The following is a 24,003-nucleotide window of genomic DNA, read 5'->3' on the forward strand; positions in this document are numbered from 1 at the left end:
TCAGTCCATTAAGGACACATAATGCAGATCCACAAGATAGCTAGCAGGTATTTTAAAAATTTCTCGCTTAGAGAAAGATCATGAATTAGAGTACATTCCTCATGAGAGGTAATCTTGAGAAGAACACTGAAAAACCGACGAAAGTGTAACATACAAACAACGTGAGCGTGGAATGTCAGACGCTTAGACGTCGTATCTTCATTTTCTTCTCGTGCCATCGTCGCGCGTCAACGCAGCACCGTCGTGATTAACGGATCTGGCGTGGTTAATTGAAGGAGTGACCGAGTACACTTCCTGTCGACGCCCCACTCACCTGGGGCGGAATATGTATACCCAAAATGTCAGTGTGTAGTATTATGTATGAGGATGTGACTGAAAGTATTCTAAATGGTTGCGAATGGTGTAACTGAGACCGGACTTTGGTATCTAGCAGCCCAGAACTCACATAGCGGCCGGCCGCAGTGGCCGAGCGGTTCTAGGCGTTTCAGTCCGGAACCGCGCTACTGCTACGGTCGCAGGTTCGAATCCTGCCTTGGGCATGGATGGGTGTGATGTCCTTAGGTTAAGTGAGATTTAAGTAGTCTAGGGTACTGATGACCTCAGATGTTAAGTCCCATAGTGCTTAGAGCCATTTGAACCAATTGAACCATTTGAACTCACATAGTGCACTGATCGTCAAACTTTTTTGTTCGAGAGCGAATATTCGCCCTGTAGGGCGACACCTTAGACCGCATAAGCGTTGGGTGGAGCGGGGAGGCATTGGGGAGGGGAAGGGCTGTGGAGGGGTAGGATTAAAGTGGTCGCTTAATGAGAAACTGCATTTTCCTCAAACCATGGCTGTTGATAGAAACTTACCAGCTACACATTTTTAATCCCTACTTTATGTAATACTACAGTTCATATTTCTAGAAAAATAAAATAATGTTAGCCGGCCGCTATGGCCGAGCGGTTCTAGGCGCTTCAGTCCGGAACCGCGCTGCTGCTACGGTCGCAGATTCGAGTCTTGCCTTGTGATGTCCTTAGGTTAGTTAGGTTTACGTAGTTCTACGTCTAGGTGACTGATGACCCCAGATGTTAAGCACCCATAGGGCTTAGAGCCATTTGAACCATATAAAATAATATTACGGAATTACTTTCATTTTTTTAAGGATTACGCAGTGACCAAATTTTTTCTAAGCGGATAATGTGGCCAGTGCCATCGCCACAAGGTTGCCTGTCTGTTTTCCTGATACCAGCGCATATTTTCTAGGCAACTTCACACTCTAGTATCTGACAGAATAGCAAGTGATTGCAGTACACCGTTTTCAATGTGACTGTAGTATTAGCCCAAATACAACAAAGCTGACAAATTTTTAAGTAATATAATTGATTCAGAATTGTTACAAGCAAGGGGTGGAATGGTGGTTGATTGTATTGTATATAACAGTGCTTAGAAGTAGGTTTTTTGGAAGTAACTAAATCTTACTGGGGGGGACCTTGGATACTTTTCCCGAAGAGGAGAGGACCACTTTCCCTCATAGAACACGATATCGTCATTAGTTATCCACAAAAGAGACTATGAAATTGTAATGAAAACGAGGAACTAGGCCAAAAGACGTTGTCTGAACACTGTTATTGTAATAATTTTACTGTCCATACAAGTAAGATAATAAACGTGCTAGTGCTAAGCTCCTGTCAACAACTGTGGTTTGGTGAAAATGCAATTTCCCTTTGAGTGACCACTTTTTAACCCTCTTCCTCCACCGCCTCCCCTTGCTTCTCCCAACGCTTATGCGGACGAAATGGTTTACCTTACATCAGACGACAAAAACAAAGAACTTTTTACTAAAAAATAACTGAAAGACCTTCCTCTGTCAATCTCACTGACAATAATGGCGATGTGTATTAGAACTTGTCTGACAACATCTCGGCAGGCAGCAGCGCTGTTCAGGACAAAAATATGCAATGGCCACTCTTCCCGACCTGGCAACTGTACCACATTCTCCCATAACGATCTAACTGTTAATTGGTAACATACATAAACTAGAATGTTCTGTTAATTAACAACAGTAATTGCAGTATGAGACACGATCACAAACGTTGACTTCAAGTTTTGAATGTCATTTTTGTTTTACTCATTACATTGTTATACTACAGTGTTAATTTAATTTCGCGTTACTTGCTATAAACACGTTGCACATTTGAAGATGACCGTCTGTATAACTCACATTGACGAATCCACGTTACCCCCGTTTGACATTTACACCACAGCAGCTGATCGGTACCAGTTGTTCACCGTCGCTGAGTTGTCAGCATGGAAAACATACAATAAAATATTCCCTCTCCTATCACTATTAACGGTGCGATGGGCGCGCTGTTACCTCTCTGCAGCTGAGGTAAGCGGCAAACTTTATTTAACACACGGCCGAGATCACCATCGTCAGTTAAAATTAAGCACATCTTAAAATGTTACTGCCTCTGTAAGTATATTTGTTTGTTAGTGTGCGGAAGAAATACGTTTTTGAGAAGCTGTTAAATCTAGCTAAAGTTTTTGAATTCTGCTTTTAGCTGCGAGAAGCATATTATTGTAAAATACACCTGAGAACCGCGTGTAGCACAAACACTTGATTTCGGGCCGATTACGGCCCGCAGGGCGCACTTTGACGACTAATGAACTCGTGGTATATACGAAACCGCCTAAAAATCACAACCAGAGTGACGGACACACCGGCCTTCGTCGTTAATCCGCCGAGCGGATTCGCCCTGTGCCCGCCTCATCGGCCCGCAGCGCAAGCAGTGTTTTAATACGATCGGCTGCCCGGGTGGGTAAATTTTAATATGGTATCGAAGCTAGAAGATATGAAATGAGAGATATAAAGGCTCAATCCAGATATAGTGGGGCTCAGTGAAGTGAGATAGAAAGGCCAAAAAGATTTCGAATGGCTCTGAGCACTATGGGAGTTAACTTCTGAGGTCATGAGTCCCCTATAACTTAGAACTACTTAAACCTAACTAACCTAAGGACATCACATACACCCATGCCCGAGGCAGGATTCGAACCTGCGACCGTAGCGGTCACGCGGTTCCAGACTGTAGCGCCTAGAACCGCTCGGCCACGCCAGCCGGCAAAAGATTTCAATTGAGGATAATATAGAGTAATGCAAACATCAGGTGATAATGTAATAACCAAAGCAGGATTGGTTACGGAGAGGAAAGTAGAGCAGAGATTAATTACTTAGAAATTCATACATACAATAATGTAACAAAAAAATAAAAAACAATTGCAGGTTAAACACAGACTAGGGCACGGTTATGTTGGCAACACTACAAAACACAAACCGCGACACATATTTAGAAGTATAAAAACGAACAGAAAACAATGGCGTGCGAAAAGCTGTGTAGCAGAGCAGAACACCGAGCGAGGTGGCGCAGTGGTTAGCACACTGAACTCGCATTCGGGAGGACGACGGTTCAATCCCGCGTCCGGCCATCCTGATTTAGGTTTTCCGTGATTTCCCGAAACCGCTCCAGGCAAATGTCGGGATGGTTCCTTTCAAAGGGCACGGCCGACTTCCTTCCCCGTCTTTCCCTAATCCGATGAGACCGATGACCTTGCTGTCTGGTATCTTCCCCCAAACAAGCCAAGCCAAGCAGTGCAAAACAACTAAAAAGTAGACCACTTTTATCAGTGTCTGCAGGAGGAAAACGTCTACGATGTGCTAGCAGACGGCTTTTCCCGATGTAAGCGAGAAATCAAGCGAAAATCACCGTAAGTAGCCTACAAAACAACATACTACTAGCGAACTATTTTATCTCTAAAAGCATATGAAAATGTGAATAATTTCATTATAGCCCGATGATGATGCTTTACCTCAATAAAGCTAAACGCGTATGGTGAAAAAAACAATACGCATTTTTGTAGTTTCAAAGACAGAACCAAAATAACGTCGAGAATTTTAAAGCAACTACGGATAATATGGCCACACAATGAAGATTTTACTGTGAACAGTTTAATGATAGGCTTTTTCTCATCAGACCAGATAGGAAATCAACAATACAACAACAGACTGCTGTGCACGCCGACGTCACAAGCTGAGTATGACGATATAGGTAAAACATGTAAGGATAGTGAGTTTGTTATCAGTAAATAATACAGATGAAAATATAACGTACACGGGTGACTGGAACGCTGTAACAGAGGAAAGAAAACAGGGTTGCTTGTGAATAAGGGCCCGCTAGCAGGAATTAGAGGAGAGAGATTGTGTTCTGCTTTGTAAGACTTGCGATCAAACAAGGCGGGAAGCACATATAACATTCCTTGGTTGGTTGATTTTGGTGAGGGGACCAACCAGCGAGTTCGTCGGTCCCATAGGATTAGGTAAGAAATCGGCCGTGCCCTTTCAAAGGAACCACCCCGGCATTTGCCTGTAGCGATTTAGGGAAATCACGGAAACTTTAATCAGGGTGGCCGGACGCGGGTTAGAACCGTCGTCCTCCCGAATGCGAGACCAATGTGTTAACCACTGTGCCACCTCTCTCGGTAGACATTCCTTCGGAATGTCTATAGTTATTAGTTGAAGTGACAAACAAACGACTACTCAAGTTTGTCGGTAGAATCTACGAGACTCAAGATATACCTTCAGAGTAGCGGAAAAATATTATCCACATAATCCCAATGATAGCAAAGGCAGATAAGTACAAAAATTATTACACTATCAGCTTAACAGTCTATGCATCGAAACCGCTAACAAGAATACTTTACAGAAGAGGGTCTATTATGTATGTATGCATTGTATATATGTATTGAACTGGGGACCTAGAAACGACGGAGAGGCTTCGTCCCCTCCGTAGCCCTCAGTGATACACAACCCCACAATAGGCTACAGCAGTCCACTCATCCCACCGCCGCGCCACACCGAAACCAGGGTTATCGTGCGGTTCGGGCCCCAGTGGACATCCCGGGAACGTCTCATTCCAGGCGAGTGAAGCCCCAATGCTTGCGTGGTAGAGCAGTAATGGTGCACACCTACGTGCAGGCAGTGTGGGACCGCACGACTAGCCGGGCAGGTGAGGATCTATTAAATAACTGTAAGTTCAGATTTGAGAAAAGTAAAGACACCTGAGACGTAGTTCTGACTTGGCTCTTCATGGTGGAATGAAGACTTAAGAAGAATGAAAACAGGTCCAAAGGAACTGACGAACTATGAAATTCGTTCGACAAATTAGAAAGTGCAAAAAGTTCGAAATACTTATAAATTAGGTACAACCTGTAAGTAAAAACGTGTGATATACTACATGTAGTACACAATGTGTAGAAGAAACACGAGGGAAGTGGATGACCATCCCACTAACTCCGAAAATGTGCACCGTAATAAGCACTATGGCTATGACGAACCTAGCACACTTTGCTTACATTAGTATCGTCATGTGCGTAGGTCAGTGCCCTAGACATAACGTCATGAGCCATCCGCATTTTCTGTTAAGTGAAATTCAAAAAATGTAGACACGCACACGCACTTGTGTGCGCACACTCACACACACACACACATACGTACACCACACGTAAAAATCCATCTCTGTATTATTTACCAAAACGTTCAACCTTATCATCGGTGGAGCTTATCATAAGCCGGGTAGACGCGCCGGCCCCGGATCGAATCCACAACAGTGTATTAACGACGGGGGTCGGTAAGCCGGCCAGCCTGGATGTGGTTTTTAGGCGGTTTTCCACATCCCACTAGGTGATATCCGGACTGGTCCCCATGTTTCGCCTCAGTTACACGACTCGCAGACATTCGCACTATTTCATGGCTTACACTAGATGCAGGCAGCTGGGGTAGACTACTTCCATCCTAAGGGGTTTGGGGTGGCGTCAGGAATGGCATCCGACCACCATCTGCAACCAACACTGCCCAATCCGTCCTAACACGGCCTGCCCCAAGCTGGCGCGGGACAAAGGCCGAAACAAAGAAAGAGAGCTTATCATCAGCATAGCTTATGTCTCTCCGTTTTATACTTCATTAAAACAGCGAGTTGCAGCACTGGTTAGGACACTGGACTCGTCTTCGTGAGTAAGACTGCTCAAAACCTCATCCATTAATCCAGAAGTTGGGATTTCCATGATTTCCCTAAATTATTCCAGGCAAATGCCTGGGCTGGCACCTTTGAGAAGGCACAGCAGATTTCCTTACCAAAGCTTTCGTCATCCGAGCTTGCGCTGTCGAAAGGACGTTAAACTCTAACCGCCTTTCAATCTATCTTCTCCCTTCATCACTAAATTTCATTTAACATGTGCAAAAGCAACATAAGAAATTACGTAATAGGTGTAATTTACCGTGTTTCCACATCGACATTATGTATCATAAATAGGTAAGCACATTAAATTTAGCCTCATGTCAAATATTAAATACTGTATTTCATCATCAGTAAATTTCTACTTAATAAAAATGATTATATCAAATACCGTACTGCCTCAGTTGTAAATTTCATGTCACACTCTATAATTGTTGCTTTCTATAACATTACAAATCACATATGGCTATTAAAACAGGCTAAGCGAATAAACAAATGTCAGTTTGAATTACTATAACGTAACTGTCCACCACTGGAATGGTTCAGTTAACGCGTAAACTACACCTATTGGCTAAAACATTACTGTGGACTCACAAAGTAACTGCCGCAATGCCGTTTTCATGTCTAACTTTCTAGTAATATTTATGGACATACGTGAAGTTACTGGAATTTGGATCTAGGCATACTTGAAGCTACGTAACTCATAGTACAAAACTCGAACTATGGTCTCCTGACTTTTCAGAAGCTCTTTTACTAATGCTTTACTTCACCAAGAACGATTTTAGGGGAGATGAAGATAACGAATCTTGTTCTACATTAGAAAAATAAAATCGATGTTACTGACGAGGTTGTGTAGCTTCTTTATTACCTATGTTCCCGGAGATAACTGTAGTAGCAACGTTTTCCATCGACTTCTCGTTTTCTGGCACTTTAACACCCTAAAGTGAACTGAATGATGCGTTTTGCTGGAATGTTTAAAGAAGCTCCGTATCTTGAAAATACGGTCTTTGTGCCAAAATGAAATCGTTTGTTAAAACACATACAAAATAGACACACTCTACCTGTCATAATTCACAAGTATAATTACTGGTTTCTGATGGCGGACAAATAATCGATTTATCACCAAAATAAAATTATTTTTCAATATACATAACAAATTTTATAGCACTGTAAAACACCCATAGCACTGCTGTTGATCCACCTAACAGTTTAGAGTGCACTTGTCGATGACAATAAGTTGATAGTTGGACCAAACTGAACAATTTTATTCTCACGTCTAAATTTTGTGTATTTTTCGTCAAAAATGATCTTCATTTAGGTAAAACCGATATCAAAGTCAGTTCTACATTATAGTTTTCCCCATGGTAGGACAAAAACCTTATCCTGCTGTCGCAAGTTTGTTATCTTCTGCTAATAATGCTATCTTAAGTTGTCACCCACTGGAGACTGCATGACTGTTTGATGAAATAACATCCTAAATGGTTGTTCTTACACTGGGAAGTGCCCCCTGCCAAGCATTTCACAGTGTTTTGAAGAGTATCCACGTAAATGTTGATGTTAAGGTTCTTGTCGTCAACGTGGTAATTTATTACGTTGTCATCTTGAGAAATATATTCACTATCCATTAGTTCTAAGTCACACACCATGATACGGTGACCCTGGTAATGATTCTACAGTAGACTATAACTATGGCTGTATCATCGGAAAAATCTGAATGTTATAACATATGGGGAGAAATCTTTCTTAGATGTGTGGATTTTGGCTGTAAAGTGCGTATTTAAATAATGTGTAATATGTGACTGATACAAATAGTGTTTCGTAGAGTAATTGAGTACGTAAGATGCAAAACACTCTTTTTATTTTTCTGATAGTAGGTCGAATATTTCCTCTAAGGAAGAAATCTACACATATTATAAAAGTGAAAGTACGTATGTGTATGTGCATGTGTGCATATTCCACACCTCCTCCTAGAACAATAGACCGATCTCAGCCACACTTGGTACAGACGTCCCGCACTGTCAGACGACAATCACTCTGGGGGTAACAACAACCTACCCGTCGTTGTTCACAAGATAAGACCTCAAGAACAATGAGATGTGTGAAAAATTGTCACGTCATGCAAGACGTTTAAATTTATTACGTTTCCGCTTGTAACTCTGATCGCAATAAATATCGCAGTCAGTACCAACACATACCATAAATGCATCCATAAAAATTTATTATTGTACAATGAATAACGATAACAGCACTGAACAGTCAGTAACCGTTCAAATTATCATAAAAGTTACAACAATTAAAAAGTCAAGGATGATGAGGTGTTTCCAAAAGCCGCATAGCTGTATGAAGGTGCTTTATTCACAACTACCAGTTTCACGTTGGTATAGACGCATCTTAGGTGTGCGGTCCCCCCGCCCCCACCCTCCTGGCCACCCCTCCCCCACCCTCGGAGGTTCGATACTCTCACGGGCATTGGTGTGTGTGTTGTCCTTATTGTAATTTAGTTTAAGTTACATTAAGTAGTGTGTAAGCTTAGGGACCGATGATCCCAGCAGTTTGGTCCCATACGACCTTACCACAAATTTCCAAAATAATAAACGCATCTTCAGGTTTATCTGTCAAAAATACAAATCACTGTGTGAACTTTTTAAATGGTAGAAATACAGAACCATAATACTGACATTCAACAAGAAACAGTGACGAGTACTCACAATGGTTACATTTCCATAAGGTAGGTGAACAATTACGGAGTCCAGCTTTCGGGAAGTTATCCACGTTAAATGCCAAACCACAATGTTGTGTTCTCATAACAAAACTCAGGGTGTGAGATATTATTATCGCGAGTAGCAGCGAGCGTACAGTTGTGTGAGAGGAGTCGGATGTGGTCGGACGCAGCCCACGGTGGAGAGAAACCGCGCGACGTGAGAGAGGTCGTAGCCTGCCGTGATCGTGCTAGTAGCGCCGGAGGAGACTTTGGTGTTAACTGAGGATTTTTCGTAATTTGCATTTTTGCTGCATGTGGTTGTTGCTGGCTTGCGTCAGATTTGTGTATTCATACATTGAGAGAAATGTTCGTATCTTCGTTGTGGCCAGAGAGATGTTTAATGACTACAGAACTGAACTAAACCCAGCCCGAACAGGCCATGAAGGTCCAACAGTCCCGACAGGCCGCCGTGTAATCCTCAGCCCACAGGCGTCACTGGATGCGGATATGGACGGGCACGTGGTCAGCACACCGCTCTCCAGGTCGTATGTCAGTTTAAGAGACCGAAGCCGCTACTTGTCGATCAAGTAGCTCCTCAGATTGCCTCAGATTGCACCCCGCTTGCAGACAACACTTGGCAGACCGGACGGTCATCTAACCAAGTGCTATCCCAGCCCGACAGCGCCGAACTCCGGTGATCTGACGGGAACCGGTGTTCCCACTGCGCCAAGGCCGTTGGTTTATTGAGTATAGACACTGTGGAATAATTAAAGTCTGTGGAAGGTTTGTCTGTGTTTAAATAACCTATCTTGCGAATATAGTAAATTAAAGTCTTTGTTGTTTTCTTTCATTCTTCTTACTCCGTTTAAGGCTTGTTGACCAAACCAGACCCTTCCTGATCATTCAATTTCTATATAAAAAATTAAGGCTGTACTTTGTGCAATTATTTTGACCATGGCTTGTACTCTGCATGGATCGCAGTATTGCTTTTGAATTATTTTTAGGATGTTGCTGATTACACAGTTGCGGCGGAAAAGCGAGGTAAGTTGTCTGTTGCGTACAGAAGCATTGCATAACAATTGTTAGGAGTTAGAGAATATATTTAAAACTCGTAATCGGATGCTTGAGAGATGATTTTTCTTATGATTTGTAGGAAAAGTAATTAATTTCTACCTCTTTTTGTTGATCATAATTCTATTATTGTCAGAGATGCGAAGTCACATGTCTCCGTACGTCTTTCACCAGAACAAATAAAAACTAAAAGTAAAATAATAGAAAACAATTACGAAGTCGTTTCAAAATAACTAACGTCTAGGAAAAGTATTAAAGTGCACTGGAAATATTACCCAAAAAACAATAATCCAGTACGGAACCAAAACGTCGAGAACGGAAGATATCTAAAAAATAGTTTACCGGATAACACCACGCACGATATATTATGAGATCCGATAGACACTTACTGTATAGAACCAATTAAGTAAAACTTAAATTTTCGTGTAATGTGCTATTTCTGCTCTATTGATAATCGGCCGCTGTGGTGTGCGCAGCCGCGCAGGCTAACAATACATTGGTAGGTGGAAGGCCACGTTGACTAAGACCAACCAAAGTAAAAACACGAGCAACTGCAAGGAGGAAATTATAAGTAGGGAAACAATCGACGGCTGGGAAGCACATAATATAATTTCAAAAATCCATAGTTGATTGTAGGTATAAATTAAAAATAAAATATAATCTGCTTTCCATCGGCACCAAAAGAGTAATAATAGAGTATTATACAGTTGCTAAATGAACATGAAAATCATCCTAATACCTACTGGCGACAATTCAAATAACCAAAATTCGATAGGATATTGTAATGTCTCAGTTCAATCTGATTATTCAGAGTGGAACCAGGGGCTCACTTTAGTGCCTTCACGTTATATATTTCTTCCAAAACATTTACTTTTGTTTCCTTAAATATAAACGCAAATTTTTTTCAATGCAGGAAAGAGAGAGACCAGTTTCTTTTAAATGGGGTGAGATAGCTGATTTTTAAACCGTATATTAAAAATTGCGTCCAGTCTGACCTATATATTTCTGGGAGCAGTCATTTCAGGCATTCACGTAAGTATTTATTGTATTCTGCCTTTTGACTAGGCCTATATCTACTGCCAAAATTCCTTGGAATAAAGAATGCGGGACGGATATTTTTCTTTTAACTTTCTGCCAACATATTTCGATATACTACCTAAATACGGCACTGTGTGATAACTTAGCTTGACACTATTTTGATGAGATAGAATTAACGTTGTGGCTGAACCAGTAGTGCTCCCCGAATGGACAGAACAAGCCGACCTTTTCTTGTTGACATCTTCTTTATTGATTGCTACTGTAACCATTCGATGCCGCTATATACTGAATAGTACGGTATTCTCTTTGAGAGGCATCCTTTTAAAGCTGTATGCTATGTAACCGGTGTAACAGTGCCCTGTAAACTGCCTTTCTACTTCATGGTATGATTTGATGAGTGATGATTAGTCGCACTAGTACTAGTAGGCTTCCGAAAAACATAAAAAGCGAAAGTATCACCCTCCATAGTTACACGCAGGTCCAAATACGATAATGGGTTATTCACATTATGTTCTACTGAAAACTGAATTTCATCCTGCACAGAGTTCAGGAAGTTTACAAATTCACTCTTTGAACCTCTGATAGCCTAAATACATCACAGCCACAAAATAATCCAATCATTGTGGCCTGTGGACTGGTGGACATACTGATGTGCGAAGTGCGTAATGTACACGTTGGCAAGACCATAAGACAAAGAAAAACCCCTTACAAGTCCACTCTTGGGTGTACGTACAATCCCCTAACTTAAAATAACTGAATTTCAAAGCAATACCTAACTACTGTTAAACCTCTTCTAACTCATCTTCTGCACGTCCAATAAATGCCTGTAAGTTCCTTGCTATGATTTCCTGAACACATTTTGTAGGGATGTTCCAATACATATTTCTGACATGTTTCCAAAAGCCGCATAACTCTATGAAGGTGCTTTCTTTTGAAAACACCGCATCATTTGGGTTTTTCAATTGTTGTTATTTTTATGATAATTTGAACGGTTAGTGAATGTTGAATGTTGTTATTGTTTTTCACAAACTCTATGAGATGCGGTTTCCCTCCACAGAAAGTTGATTGTGTCCACATGCCTTGCACGGCGTTTTGTCATCTATTAAATAGTTCCAAAGCTCTAACAAAAGTAATTACAAACATCCGATTCAATAAGGAATGTCTAAAGGAAAAGATAGTTCCCAGTTACATTAGAAGAATGCTGAATAATGACTAATCTCTATCGTCTTCCAAGCGGAAAATTGTGCAGTTCTGTAACAGAAATAAAATTCGCAATCTGTATACAAATAAACATACTTTGCCAAACTACAGTTTTCTCGTGTTATTAAAGCTGATATCATGGATAAGGTTCATGAACATCTGACACACAACGCGATTTAGGAACAGTGCACACGCATACATTAGTAAATTTAATAGCTTACTTTCTAACGGTTCCCACGATCTCTCTAGTAGGGTCCCCGGACGTGAATTTAAATTTTCATGATGGATGTGGAATCTCACGGAGATCAGTTTTAATGAAAGGGAAACACTACTGTTGAACAAGGATTTAGCTCATAATACAAAGCAGAATGCCTCACAACGTCAAGCTGATACGCTGGTAGCACATTTAGTATCAGCTACAGACTCATCTCTCCTCTTACTGCTGCTAATAGGAATGAGATAGCTGTTTATCCTAATAAAATGGTTCACAATAGTATAGCGTCACCAGCATCTGACAGTATAAGTAATCAGAAAAAATATTTTGATGACAATATTACTGTATGTAGGTAGTAACAAAAAGCTGGCGGAAAGCAATTCTGTTGTAATGGGTAACACAGCTGTCATTATTAAAGCAGACATCTACAGGTACAAGAATTCTTTGCTGAGAATGTAGATGTAGATTTGCTCCTTCACCCAAGTATGTGGCACATCTAAAGGAACAACTGAAAACGACTAAAGTTTTTCCCAGCGTTTTTAATAAACGTACTCTCATTCCTATTAACTCTTCTGCACCTAAACTAAGGGCTACCATTAAGGTCCACAAGGATAATTTCCCTATCTGTCCATTTGCGAGTAGACGTAATGGAGTTGGTTACGAGTCGGAAAGACTGTTGCCTGGGTATGTTACTAAGTAGTTCAAGCATCTGATTCAGACCACAATAAGAATAGATCTTCCACAGATAAATATACCGGAAGGCACCAATATGGTGTCGCTTGATGTCAAGAATATGTATTCGAAGATCCCTACAAAACTTGTTTAGAAATCGTAGCTAGGAATTTACGAGCATTTATTGGACGTCCAGAAGATGAGTTAAAAGAGGTTTAACAATTGTTGGGCATTGTTTTCAAATTCAGCGATTTTAGGTTTTGAGATTGTACATGCGCCCAAGATAGTGGACTTGCAATGGGTTCCCCTTTGTATTATAGTCTTGCCTACTTCTACATGACGCTCTTCGAGGATCAATAAATTCACCAATATGCAGACCAGAATGATAGGATTATTTTGTCGCTCTGATGTGTAGATGATGTATTTATGCTATACAGAGGTGCAAGCAATGATTGTACCCAGTTTGTAAATCGTCTTAACCCTCTCCAGGATGAAATTCAATTTTCAACAGAACATAGTGTGGATAACTCCTTACCATATTTGTACCTGTGACCTTCCACTTTCCAGTGTATTGATAGCCTCCACGGGCTGCGTACATCCCATCGGCCGGTTATTAATGGGGCAGAAGTACGCACATTACACGAGATTTTAAATTTTATTTCATTGGTTTTACACAGTGTCTACCGGATCTCACAATATATCCTACGTGGTGTTACCAGGTAAACTATTTTTCAGATTTTTGGTTCCGTACTGCATTATTGTTCTTTGGATAATATTTCCGGTGCTATTATAGTACGTTCCCTAGTCGTTAGTTATTTTTAGGCACTTTTCCCTGTTCACAATAATATTCCTGTCGTTATTAATTTTTTCCCTCACTTTTTTCTAGACCTGGCGCATTCAGCAATCATGCATTGTACATTTTACAAGCATCCTTTTGGCGTACTCAATTTTATTATGAGAACCAACCCTTGTGGTTTGACTTTTAACGTGGATAAATACCCAAAAACTGGGACTCCATAATTGTCCACCTATTTTATGGAAATATATCTGCTGTGTATACTCGTCATTGTTTCTTGTTGAATGTCGATACTATGGTTCTGTATTGCTACCATTTCAAAAATTTCACAAAAAAAAAAAAAAAAATGTTCAGATGTGTGTGAAATCTTATGGGACTGCTAAGGTCATCAGTCCCTAAGCTTGCACACTACCCAACGTAAATTATCCTAGGGACAAACAGACACACCCATGCCCGAGGGAGGACTCGAACCTCCACCGGGACCAGCCAAAAATTTCACACAGTCATTTGTACTATAAATCTGAAAATGAGTCTATACTGACTTGAAACCGGTGGTTGCGAATAAAGCACCTTCATACAGCTATGCTTGTTTTAGAAACACCCCATCATTCTTGACTTTCTAATTGATGTATTTTTATCATAATTTGAACGGCTAATGAGTGTAGAGTGTTGTTATTGTTAATCATAATGTCTCTGGGCTGTGGTCGCTTTCCCGAGAAAGTTGTTTGTATATTATTGTACTACACATGGTTCAGGAAATGTGACGTCGTAAAGTCTGAGATGCATGAAGAAATGCCGCATTACGATGTTTTAATACATTTATTCTTTACTAATAGAACGCATGTGCAGTAGAGTCAGCTTCAGGAAATCCCTGACACCTGGCAACGCTTTTGACAGCTTTCCACTGCGAAACGCAAATGGCTGTTGGCGAAAACTATTGACCTATTAAGAAACGTTATCATAGACACATTTACAAAATCTTAGATAAGCGAAGCAGCTGCTTCCAGCATACAGAACTGTCCTGCATACTTTACTTATACGTTTGCGCATTACGCGTATTTCTTACTACGACTGTTTTAGTGATGTCAAAAGTGTTTTCACTAAAACATGGAAATGAAATTTTTTCGATGCTAGATGGAAATACAGTTCATTTTTTGTTTCCGTTTCTAATAGAAACTTGACAAAACGAATATTCTCGGAATGCTGGGTTTTTCATCTAGTGCAGTGAATAAACGACGCAAATACCGTTCAGAAGAGCCACAACATACTGTATTATACGGACCCACTGTCAGAGGAGACGGTTTTATATTTCGCCTCCGAACTGCCCCCGCCTTAGGGAAGGACTGGCGAGCTCCGCCCTTAGGCAAACATGCGGTACAAGTCGCATTGCCGACCCAACCGCCTCGTGTCCCTAGACGCGGCCCAGGATAACGAGATTACAGGGGAGGCCTCCACTGCGGTAGGCCATTCGACTCCGCCCCCTGCAGGGGGGCTCCGAATTCTGCCCTCGTCCTTAGCGCGACACATCTGTAGCCTCGCAGTCGAGCTAAGCGGACACTCTCAGCTTCAGTTGCATGGTAGCAGCAGCAGCAGCAGCAGACTGGCAATTCTTGGCAGCACTGCCCACACCGAACGGACACTCTCGACTTTTGCCGAGGAAAAGACTCTAATGTGCATTCGATTTACAGTAAGCCTGTTGGAATCCTGCCGGAGAAGGAAATTTTCGGCTTTAGTATTTACCAGTGATGAGATGTGGTGGCACTACTGAACCCACATTTTACATCACTATCCTGGATTAAATTCCACATGTGCCCACAGTGTCTAATGGATTAAAGGACGTTACGTTGTTGACGGTGAGCAGTCCGTAGGATGGGATCGATAAAAAAATCGAGCCGCTTTATGCTTTTCTTCATCAGAAACAACACAACGACAGTACTACACTATAGTGACACCTATCTAATTCATACACGCAGTACAATGCGTCTAACACTTCACGTTGCCTTTTGCGTCCAGCGATGATTTCATGGCATAACTCTGGAATCGTGGTTCGGGAAATGAGCCTCCTTCATCTTCTTATTCTACCTCTGCTTTCTCTTCGGCATTACCACGCTTAATGGGCCTCGCTCTCCACAAAACTCTGCCTCATTGAATATGGTGTCCATTCAAATCAAACCTGGTCACTGCGTCTACCTTTGCCTTACACGTAAGGTGGCACCAAGCAGCAGCAGGTGTGGTGGCGCCATCTGTTGGTACAGAGACTGACGCGTGCGCACCGTTTGATGCTGCACAGACCGAAGAGAAGGCGGTCACAGAAGTTATCGTCCACTACCGAACATGCAGGCAAGTAAGCAGGAACAACGAGAAGTGATTCGATTTTTGGCGGCGGAGGGAGTTGGAGGTTGTGAAATGTATCGATGGATGAAGGCTGTGTACGGTGAGCACAGTCTGAGACGTGCAAGTGTTGTGGAATAGCGCAAACCATTCCTTGAGGGGCGGGAGTCACTGGAAGACGATGCTCAACGTGTGATCTTACCGGAAATGGTTGTGGAAGTGAATGCTTTACTCTTGGATAACAGAAGAATCGCCATGGACGAAATCGATAGGTGTTTGGTTCAAAAGGCTCTGAGCACTATGGGACTTAACATCTGAGGTCATCAGTCCCGTAGAATTTAAAACTGCGTAAACCTAACTAACCTAAGGACATCACACACATCTGTGCCCTAGGCAGGATTTGAAACTGCCACCGTAGCGATCACGCGGTTCCAAACTGAAGCGCCTAGAACCGCTCGCTCACAACGGCCGGCTTAGGTGTTTGGACCTCTAAAACAAGCTATTCGCGGATATAGATTCGCAACGATGTTTGTGGTTGGGTCCAGGTTCAAAATGGTTCAAATGGCTTTGAGCACTATGGGACTTAACATCTGTGATCATCAGTCCCCTAGAACTTAGAACTACTTAAACCTAACTAACCTAAGGACATCACACACATCCATGCCCGAGGCAGGATTCGAACCTGCGACCGTTGCGGTTCCAGACTGAAGCGCCTAGAACCGCACGGCCACACCGGCCGGCCTTGGGTCCAGGCCTGGATCCGACAGCAGCCTACTACCTTCTTCAAGGATGGAATCGACCGGTTAGTGTCGCAATGGAATAAATGTACAAACGGTTCTGGCGACTAATTTTGAGTATGTGTGCTGTGTACAAGTCCATTTTTAGTTAATAAAATCGTTGCTGTTACTTTACCCAAGTGACCCGGTTTCATTTGAATGGCCCTTGTATTTTCTCTGCTTTTCATTCCGGATTTACAGTTTGGTAAGGTCAGCCAACAGCCTAGTAAGTGAATTAAGGATGGGACAGACCTACCGTCATTTAACAAGAAAATTCGGATACTACGAAAGGAGAGTGTACTGCACACTTTGTTCAAAAAAGAATCAAATGTCGATAGGGAAATATTAGCAGAAATTTGTGCATCTGTCAAAAGACGGACTCGTGAAGCATAGAACTAACAACGTTATAGCTTAGCAAAAGAACTTGCCCAGGACCCGAAAAAATTCTTGTCCTGCGTAAAACCGTTAAGTCGGTGGAAAGTTTCTGTCCGCTCACTTGTTGACCAGTCTGATGTGACAGTAGATGAGAGCAAAAGGAAACATGAAGTTTCATATTTAGCGTTTAGGAAATCGTTCACGCAGGAGGTTCGTACAAACATCCCGTCGTTTTGTAGTCGCATAGTCTTCCGGATGGAGGGCGTAATAACAGACATCGCTGCCGTACAGATGCTGCTGAAGAAGTTAACAAACAAGTCGCTAGGTTCGGATGGAATTCCAGTTCAGTTTTACAGAGAATAGTGTACGGCACATCCCCTTACTTAGCTTGCATTTTTCGCGAAAAAAAGTGCAAAGTCCCCGGCGACTGGGAAAAAGCCCAGCTCATTCTTGCAAATAAGAAGGGTAAAAGAACGGATCCGCAAACTTACAGACCAGTATCCATAACACCGACTTGCCACAGAGTTATTCAATACATTCTCAGATCGAAAGGGAAAAGCTTCTTCCACAACTCTGCACGTATTTTGAAAACATCGCTCGCGCTAAGCTCATCTTGTCCCTTTCTCACATAGTATCCTGCGAACCATAAGACTTCATGTTCCCAGATTTCCACAAAACGTTTAACACGGAGCCCCACTTTAGACTGTTAACGAAGGTACGAGCATACGTGCTGTGTTCCCAGGTACGGTATCTGAGTGGTTCGAAGTCTTCTGAAGTAGTCGAACCCAGTACTGTAAGAGGTATGCGATGTATGCGCTGCCTGCAACAGGCAAGACTTAGGAGAGTCTCTGACCAGAGAGCAGTATGTAGTTAGTTGTTGCGTGTCGCTAGTCGGCATCAGTCTGCAGTAGTCTTCAGTAGTCTGCCTGAGTCGGCAGTAGTCGACGGTAATTAATGTAGATGTAGATTTGGTCCTTCACCCAAGTATGTGGCACATCTAAAGAAACATCTGAAAACGACTAAAGTTTTTCCCAGCGTTTTTAATAAACGTACTCTCATTGCTATTAACTCTTCTGCAGAATAAATACATCTGCGCTTGTGTACAGTCTGCTCTGGTCGGGACTCTGGAGGATGAGTATTATTGTAGAAGGTAAAGAAGCAGCCTTGCGCATATCTAATAATGTATGTCAACTGTCATTCAATTTCTTTTAAAAAATGCCCCAATAATAATTTTTATAATATGAAGTAATTTTTTAAAAAAAAGCATTCATTTCAATTTAAAGATTTTATTCAGTGGATTATCTTTCCTTTCATGAATCACAAAGCATAGGCCAGCATTGCACGGAGCTGTGCCGAAAATTTTTTATGTAAGAGCAGATATATTTGCAGTTTTTATTGAGGTAAGAATTTTTGCTTTTTCTTATTCAGAATACAGGGCCGTGGCGCAGCGCTGCTGTCGTCATAAAATTTACCAGGTTACTGAATTATTTTTATTATTTTGGTGTTTAGGAATTTTCTGTTTCGAACTTAATATTAAATGAGAAAAGAATTTTGTGGTTACATTAAATGTGAATGCATTTCTGCACGGAGACTATAAATGGGTACCAATTTTGTTCAGAAGTAACAATATGAAAAAATTCATTTAATTAATATTTCCGTGGGGAGTTTATACATGGTTCATATTTTAATTTAAATATTTCCGTGGGAGGTTACACTTGGTTCATTTTTTTTATTTAAATATTTTTTGTGGGGAGGTTACAGTACGTTACCGTCGCGGTGAGTATTCATCAGAGACAGGGGTATCGTCAGAAGTGTCCCAGGGAATCTGATAGGACAGCTCGCTTTCTTTACGTACATAAGTCATCTGACGAACAGAGTGAGCTGTTTATTGTGGGTACTCTTGTGTACGGGAAAGTGATGTCGGTGAGTGACTGTAGGGTACAAGACACCTACTGTCTGTGATCAATGGCACCCTGCTCTAAACGTATAAAAATGCAGATGCTTAGAAAAACAATCCCGTAATGTTAGAACACAGAATTAGTCCTTCACTGCTTGACACAGTTGCGCTGATTAAATATCGATGTGTAACGTTGCGTAACGATATGAAGCGGGAAAGAGAACGGTCGACTTCGATTTATTGCGCGAATTGTAGGAAAGTGTGGTTCATCTTTAGAGGGGACCGCATACAGAACTCTAGCGCGACTGATTCATGAGTACTGCTAGAGCATTTGGGATCCGCACCAGGTAGGACTAAAGGGAGACATAGAAGCAATTCGGAAGTTTGCTGCTACATTTTTTACACGCAGATATTACTGACGGGCTTCGTGAATTCAAATGGGAATCCCTCGAACGAAGACGAAGTTCTTCCCGCCGAACAATACTGAGAAAATTTAGAGAACCGACATTTGAAGCTGTTTGCAGAACTATTCTACTGCTTCCATAGCACATTTCGCTTACGGACGGCGAGAAAAATATGAGAGAGATTAGGGCTCGCACTGAGGCAAAAATACAACCGTCCATCCCTCCGTTTCTTTTTGATTGGAAAAGGATAGGAAACGACTAGTAATGGTACAAGGACTTTCCTCTATGCAGCATAAGGTGGCATGCGGAGCATGTATGTAGATGTAGATGTAAAGCAATTTTCCGTACATCTTGCTCTTGGACAACTCCTACGTTTGATCGAATGTAACCTTCATTCCACTAATTTGTTGAGAATCCTGTCAAATGTCAACAACTCGGTAGAGCTAAACCAACATGTATTTCTGAGATTTCGTAAATTTATCTATATATTTCTCTAGTATAAACTACTGAAATTTATCTTTATATCTTGGTCTCCAAATCTCTGCTTGTCTTGATTTTTCGTAGGAATTTTCATTGAAATGCTCTTACGTTGTTTATATCAGACTTTTACGTCGTCCACAGTTTTGACATGGATATAACAACAAATAGTACTACAGAATAAACGCATTAGCTCTATTTCCAACTTGCATCTTTTCACGTTGGAAGAATTTTTTAAACAAAATGTACGTCGACCTTATATTTGTCACAGGTTCTAGAATCAGTACACTTAATAGTGTACATTATATACGAAAATATTTTACGATCATCTTGTCTTCTTACACGACAGTTAAAAACGTTACAGAAATGATTCTGTGGAGACTAATCGTGTGAAAAGTATTTGGTGGTTAAGTACATGGAGGCACGAGAATTGCCAGGAAGAAGAGTAACGCGGGACACTCACGAGATTAGCCAAACTGTAAAAAAACCCAACATTGGTGCACACAAGACCAGCGGCGGTATCCGAACAGAAAGGAGAAACAAACCTACCCACTATGCGAACGTTGGCGCCAGCACGCTATTTTATGCTGCAAGTTCCCTCATTACGCTCAAGTTTTGATTTATGGACTCCGGTCCTGGCAGCTGAATGCGAACATTCTCATTAGGCATTCATGCAAAGAAAAATACGTGGTCCTCCGGGCTATCGTCGTTTGAATAGATGGCTCGCTGCATAGCCCAAAAGAGTGCGACTTCTTTCCATCGCAAATCAATGCGATCGACGGAGAACCGTCTGCGTCATATCCCTGATGGATGCCGAGCCTACAGACTGAACGACAGATAGAAAGTGGAGCGGTAATTCCAAGTAGAACACTCTGTAGTGCAAATACCAACATATTTTACTTGATGAGACCAATGATTTTATTATATGCTTTAATTTGTTGCTGATGGCTAATTAGTACGATATTGTTCACTTTGTACCTGAAATAACAACACTTTTTAACTACTTTGTATCATCGATTGGCGTTTAGTGTTGCTGAGGTTTAAATCTGTACAATTTCGCGATTATATTACAATGTGAAACCTGTAAGTCATGTTGTATCAAATTTACCCTCATCAGGGACGGTGTCTTCACTGTGTTAGCTCGTAATATAGCCAATCAGCTTGACAGCGTATAACGAAATCTCCTAGAAAACGTTTGCAATATTCTTCGCTTCCGTCTATGCATGACTGTACTGGACGTGTTGAAAGATCTTCCAAAGCATCTCGGACGATTTTTATGTGACCCTCTGAATTTTGTATGACCACAGCACTAACGTATCTCAGTAGTTATAGAAATAACAGCGAACACTCGTGCAGAAAACAGTCCTTGTAAACCCGTTCAGTTGCCACAGATGTGTTGTTTTGCCGGTGGAATTTAAATTCGAAGCCTTCTGTGTTCTAATTCAATACATAAACAATGAGGAAATTCTTGCAGAAAAGACTTTTTATCTAGTGCGACATAGTCCTTACTTAATGTGAGAACATGTTACTTTTTTTTAATACAAGGTAGATGATTACAGCATCACGTCATCCGCTCCAGAATTTGCTGGGACAGTAGGTGCTGTAAAAACGAATGCTGTTTGTTTGGAGAAAGAGAAACCCCGATAAGATCCATCAAGTGTTCATTCAAAGAATACCTTTCCACATAGTCCACTTAGAACAATAAAACTTAGTGTACAACAACTAATCGTGAGACCTGCTTGCGACTGTAAGAAAACGAATGTTTTCAAGTACAACTATTAAAAAAATGGTTCAAATGGCTCTGAGCACTATGCGACTTAACTGCTAAGGTCATCAGTCGCCTAGAACTTAGAACTACTTAAACCTAACTAACCGAAGGACATCACACACATCCATGCCCGAGGCAGGATTCGAACCTGCGACCGGAGCGGTCGCTCGGCTCCAGACTGTAGCGCCTAGAACCGCACGGCCACTCCGGCCGGCACAACTATTCAGTAGCCATTTTTCAACAATAGTAATATAAATATCTAACTCGTTAACACAAACTTAATGCAGCAGGTACAGACCATGCGATATGAAAGCTTCACACATACAATGACAGCAGGTAACCTCGTATTTTTTGTGAGGGTCAATTTTCTGTCACCTAAAGTACACATTAAGTAAGTATCTTTTGCAAAGTAGCAGCTGTGATAAACAAATGCAATTTTTAAGGGACTGAGTTAACGTATTTTAATAAAATCTAGATATTCTGAGACTTGTAGCTCATAAGCTATTGAAAGTAGAATTCTCACATAACATTCAAAATGAGGGTAAATAGGTGTATCGTCCGACGCGGGTTTCATGCGGTAATTTTAGAACTTAATGTAACTTCCACCATGTTTCATATTTTTTCGACAAGCACTTTAAAATGTATTAATAATTAAGGTATATTCTTCAGCTTATCATTTAACAACAATACTACTAAACATCTGTATGATATCTTCAATGGAGCCGGCAGAAGTGGCCGTGCGGCTCTAGGCGCTGCAGTCTGGAACCGCGAGACCGCTACGGTCGCTGGTTCGAATCCTGCCTCGGGCATGTATGTGTGTGATGTCCTTAGGTTAGTTAGGTTTAACTAGTTCTAAGTTCTAGGGGATTAATGACCTCAGAAGTTGAGTCCCATAGTGCTCAGAGCCATTTGAACCATTTCTTCAATGGAGTGCTGTAGAAAACATAGAAGGCAAGTAGAAACAGCACCAGAACGCGCTCGCTGCGCGGCGCCGTATCACGCCTGCTGTTCACTATCTGTGACGCCTATTGCCATACTGAGAGGCAGCTCGGGTAGCCCATCGCAACATAACAAGGGGACGACGCCCTCTCGTCAACACAGATTTCGCTCAGATTTATGGTACATGCGTAGCTTGGCAAGAAATGGCTTTGATAGAAGTGGTAGTTCCAGATGGCCAGGCGTTTTGAAAAAGTTACACACTTGGCTCGGGTCTGTCGAGGCATCAGCCCTTTACGTTATCATATTGCAGGGAGCAGGGAGCATTGCAGAAGCGGCGCAGAATGGTATTCCGAGGCTCGTGGTACCGAGTTCTATGTTGAACCTCTTTTTAAATTTCAGTTTACGCTTTACTTACGTTACAATCAAACCGGACTAATGGTAAATATTTTTTATTCATTAACATTTTCGTAAAAGGAATCAAAAGGATAGGTGAACCAAAATTTGTGATGGTAAATAAATTTCCAAGGAAGGACTGTAGTTAAAGCGTACGGAACATCGCTATTTGTTACTTCCATTTTATCAGTGCCCGACAGCTGCAAGTGTAACTTCCCGGTGATGTTCAAATCGGCACATCGGCCGTTGAGAACAACGCTACCTGCGTTTACGGAGCTGCCTAGCTCTTTTGGATCGAGGATTCAAGAATCTGTGGACAAGTACGCGGATAAATATAGGAAGTCTTATGTAAATCGAAGGGGTGGGGTAGGGGGTAGGGGGGAGGGAAAGGAGGAACGACATCAGCTGCCTCGGGATTTTGTGCAGAATCAGCGGCGACCAGTGAAAAATGTGTGTCGGGCCGGGAGTCGAACCCGGGCTCTCCCGCCCACTAGGCAGCTATGTTAGCCAATGCGCCACCCGGACGAACTGCTGATCGCAAATGCGCGAGCTACGTCCGAAAGAATGGACACCACGTATTCATATAATACAGGAACATCGTCGTTACTTCCTCATCAAATGGGAAACTTAGCCTCTGACAGAACTTTTCCACTGGTGTGCTAGAATGCTCCATGTAGCAGACCAAATTTCTCGTTGGGAGGACGAACAAATTCACAATTAAACGGAATTTTTCAATACGAAGGACTGCCATCGTGTAGCATTAAAATGATACCAACCGAAAGGGCAACTCTGCAAGGTCTATTTTTATCGTCAGGTAAAGAATTCGATCATACAGCTGCAAATTTTGTCGTGGGAGATAATACTAGAAGATTGAATTAAAATACCTTCCCTGTACATCAC

Source organism: Schistocerca nitens, chromosome 2 (assembly GCF_023898315.1).
Source record: "Schistocerca nitens isolate TAMUIC-IGC-003100 chromosome 2, iqSchNite1.1, whole genome shotgun sequence".
Classification (NCBI taxonomy): Eukaryota; Metazoa; Arthropoda; class Insecta; order Orthoptera; family Acrididae; genus Schistocerca; species Schistocerca nitens.